Genomic DNA, 4,844 nt, shown 5'->3' with positions numbered 1-4,844 from the left:
CAAGCCACATGGCGCTGATTTTCAGTGGGTACCTGACTTAGCTAAACTAAACTAAAACTAAATGCGGTTTTATCTATCAATACAGTGACTCTTAAGGAAAGTATAGGTGTATAATTTGTAAAGGATTTGTGTAAACTGGTTGAAATATATACCCGGGCGGGACGCTAGTGTGAAATATAATGACGAAGATAACTTCGACTCAGAATGTTTTCGACATTCCAGCAGGCTCATAACCTGATCCGTGTCTTCTCAAATTGCCTCCATTAAAATTCCGGTAAAGCCCATAAAACAGTAACTAAACGTCATGGAAACGCATTAGTTAACGTAATTGGTCAATTACTGAAAACCGGCCATTTTATGCGCGTAAAGTGCAATTGAGTAATTTGACACACGCAACAATTAGAAACGTGGGCTATCCAAAACTGATGCGGTATCTAATGGATGTGGAGGACGTTCACCTGGGTTTGGGTGGTTGACATCCTTTTACAGTGTCATTTAGGCATTGTAGGTACTAGTAGTAGTAAAGTCTGTGCGGAAAGGGAAGAGTCGTGGAATGTATGGGGTCCAATACATTCCACGACTCTTCTCTTTCCGCACAGACTCTAGTAGTAATCACTTTATTGTACAAAACACAGACTCTCTGTGATTTTTTTTTGAAGTAAATTAGTTGTCAAGCGGACCGCAGGCTCCCATGAGCCGTGGCAAAATGTCGGGATAACGCGAGGAAGAAGACAGACTCTCTGTGATATCACTGATTTAAACTTTCAAGATTTTTACACATTATTAAATTGTACAACGGGAACGGAATTGTAGTGCGCAAAACGTTCAAGCGGATAAACAAGACCAAGTGCGGGTAGTTCGAAAAACTCGCGCGGTTAAAGATGCTGATGTCAACTTAAGCCAGTCTTCTCCGAGACCACGGGGACAACGCCGTCCTCGAAACGTCGGAGGTAAATCTTAAAACTTAGATACGCGATTAAGTCTCCGTGATATGTGGGTAATAGTATATAGTTATATACTTACTCTGTTGGCTAAAGGGGCCCACTGATGATCAGTCCGTCGGACGATATCGGCCTGTCAGTTGTTTGGAGCTGTCACCTTTTGCGTTGAACTGACAGGCCGATATTTTACAGGTTTCACATCATCATTGGCCTTAGCGTCTAATGCAGACGATTTATGGCGTAAAATCGGAGAAATATTCTATTACACCGCCTGGGACGAAATTAAGGAAACGCAGGGATGCCCAGCACCTGCATTACCCTCTCGGCTTCACTGTCTTATCCCACAGGAAAGGCGAGCCAATACGTGTGGAGACAGGTCAGCTGCAGGAATCTGCCGTTTATTTCAGGTTGGACCCTACTCGCGCCTTACGGAAACTCCATTCCGGGTTTTATTTTGGAGTATCCTTCTCCTAGATGGATTGCAAACCAATGCTAAGAGGACGACCATCTCCCCTGTAACGTAAGTCCACAAACGAAGATTTCACATCACAGCTACATTTTAAATACAAATGACTTAATTAGTGGGGACTTCCTGCACTACAATTTACAGTTAGCACATTTGCCAACGTTAGACCGCTATTACTTTAATTAAGTTAATGACAGGTTTACATAACTAACGGACCGCTAATGTTATGTGGATGATTCTCATTAGTTTAATTTGATTTAGTATTTGAAGTGTCATCGTTATTACCTAATTATTTCCAGGGGGAATTTAGAGCAAGAAGTATTCGAACTCTCGATTAATAATAGTGCATCGCGCTTGGAGCAGTAAAAGCGACATTAACAGTGAGAAATTTTTAATTAAAAACAATATTTTAAAGTTCCTTATAGAATTACGATTTACTTTTCACGATTTTCACACTTTAACATACTAAAACGGGTTTAAAACCATCCACCGGCTTAATACCGTATCCGAATGACACATTTGTATGTATGTATTTGTAATTTTCATATTTGTTCTTATCGTCTTCCTCGCGTTGTCCTAAGCTGGCATTTAGCCACGGCTCATGGGAGCCTGGGGTCCGCTTGACAACTAATCCCAGGAATTGGCGTGGGGACTAGTTTTTACGAAAGCGACTGCCATCTGACCTTCCAACCCAGAGGAAAAAACCTTCCAACCCAACCCAAAGGAAGGGCGTAAACTAGGCCCTTGTTGGGACTAGTCCGGTTTCCTCACGATGATTTGTTCTTATATTAAAATAAAAAAATGACGTTTAGTAAACGATGGCCATCTTGTTACTAATAACTTTAAATTAGCTAACATTAAAATAAACGAGCTAATGATGATTAAGTAGGATTAATTACAACAAAAGTAATCATCAAAAAGCAGGTCAATAATGTGACCGAGTTTTGAGCGCACTCCCAACCACCATCTTGAATTTTGATCCTAAGCTACTCTTGAGGGCCCTTCTCCTTGAGTGCGAGACTTGCAAATCTTGAGGACTCGGGAAACCCGGAAATTCATTCAGGGCGTTAAAACTCTTATTCACAAACCTGTGATAACTCGGGGCACATTCTAGGGAATTGATATCGATAAAAAGATGTCGATATAATAATACATACATGCTCATTGAAAATTCTCGATTACTATAAAAAGGTTCGATATCATACCTGATATCAAGCCTCTTAAGGAACCCACTGATTACCAGTCCTCCACGCGCCGCCGGACGATATCGGCCTGTCAGTTTTTCGGAACTGTCAACTTTTTGTTCTAACTGACAGGCCAATATCGTCAGGCGGACTGTTAATCAGTGGGCCTCTTTAATAAGATAATAAATGTATGGGGATATAATTTCAAAGAAAATTACAATTTACTGTCAGTGCCATTCATATGCTAGAGTATAAGAATAATATTCCGCTACGATTGTTACGAAGGACAAAATAATCATGCCGCCCAAGAAAAGGTCACGCCTAAATGAATTTTCTATTTATTTTGTAGAACATTTAGATGTTGACAATAACATCGATATATTTAATTGTCGATAAAATATTTTGCTAAGTACGTCACTTTAGTATAAGTGCCCCGAGTTATCCCAGGTTTGCTTATTCATGAAACTGGGTAAACTTCTGTTAAATTTTGGCTTTCTAACAAAACTAACTTGTCAAAATGAGAGACACCTTATTTATTTTTGTCGAAATGGTTTATTTGTCGCTGACTACATGTGTATTTTAAATCCTTACCGCATAATGGAGCCATATAAATTGTAAATTTATATTTTGGATTTGTAAGTATTTACCTACTTACTCGTACTCTTATTCTAATTATGTTGACAATTCTTATTGGAGCTATAATTTTATTTCATTAAGTATTGTTATTATTTTCATTTTTATTTTGACGATCATGATCAGAGATGCGATTTATTTGAAATACTTCTATTTAAAATGCAAATACAAAATGCAAAATACCTATTTTGTATTTTGCATTTAAATGCCTTTTAGTAAAAACCATTTTGTATTTTATTTGAAATACTTTTCGAGACGTATTTTGCATTTTTAATATTCATTTCAAAATGCAAAATACTTTGTGATTAAGTTTAGCCAACATTACCAGTCAAACAAAATGAAATGAACGAATGACGCTTGTATTGCCGAATTTGACCGATAGAGGCGCCTGCTAGCGCCTGGCGCCAGCGCCAGGAGGCCGATTTTTGAAATTCGACCGCTCGATTTCGTGTATTTCGTTCAGTAATATCTCCACTACTAGGCATGTAAATTCTACTAATAGAATCAAAAACTAGTGGTCAATACCACTAAATTCACAATTTATATCGCTCGTATTTCAAAAATCAGCATCTCGCCGTTTTCCACCGATTTTCGAGTGACGAAATCGAGCGATCGAAATTCAAAAATCGGCCCCCTGGTATTGTTAAAAAGCGTAATAAATAAAAACTGATGTTTTTTTCACTTTTTAACAATACCAGTCCAGTTGTTAATTAATAAAAGAAAAGTGTAATAATAATAAAATAAGAACTAGATGCACAATCAACCGAAATAAATGGCCACACAAGTCACAAAATGGAGCCATGGCTCTCTTTTCGTTAGTCTAGTTTTTTACATTATTTTAAGTGAGTATTATTTCCTTTATTTATTTCTCTTCTTAGGTTGGTTTTTTACAATATGTATATAAAATTAAAATATAAAAACACTTACAAAAATAATATAAAAAAATATTATAAACACATTATAAAAAACCTAACCTAGGGTGCCGCCAGCAGCGGGGCAGGGCCCAAGCTGCCGGTGGTCAGGGCCGCAGAGAGAGGAACCGACGGACTATTATTAATACCATAACAGAATTTATTGATACGCGTACTGATAAATATGACCAAAATGTCATGCATAAGGTGCCATGCCATGATATTAGACGTTTTTGTTCGGCTCGGCATTGTGTCTCTATTTCTCATGATAAATACCTAAAATAAATAAAAATATCTGAGATTTGCTCAAAAGGTATTTTATTTTGAAAAAGTATTTTGAAAATACCTATTTTGCATTTAGCATTTGAAATACAAAACGCAAAACTATTTGGTATTTTGCATTTGAAATAGTAAATCTGAAAAGTATTTTGCATTTTGTATTTAAATGCTTTTTTAAAACCATTTTGTACATCTCTGATCATGATAGAAATTCTTATATTTTTGACATCAATGCAAATTTATTATGTAATTGTCTTTCATGAAATAAATAATCTAATCTATATGGCGGTTATGATATTCAACTCTATTGACAGCTATTAAACTTAAAATTTAAACAAATATTTTTTTTACATGCAGTAAGGGGTTAGTTGACCCTCTCCGTGGAACCGCCACCCAGCTAGCGGACGCCCTAAATTATTTTATTTGTTAT

The sequence above is a fragment of the Cydia amplana genome, chromosome 13, assembly GCF_948474715.1.
Source record: "Cydia amplana chromosome 13, ilCydAmpl1.1, whole genome shotgun sequence".
Taxonomy (NCBI): domain Eukaryota; kingdom Metazoa; phylum Arthropoda; class Insecta; order Lepidoptera; family Tortricidae; genus Cydia; species Cydia amplana.
Note: the sequence above shows the minus strand (reverse complement) of the source record.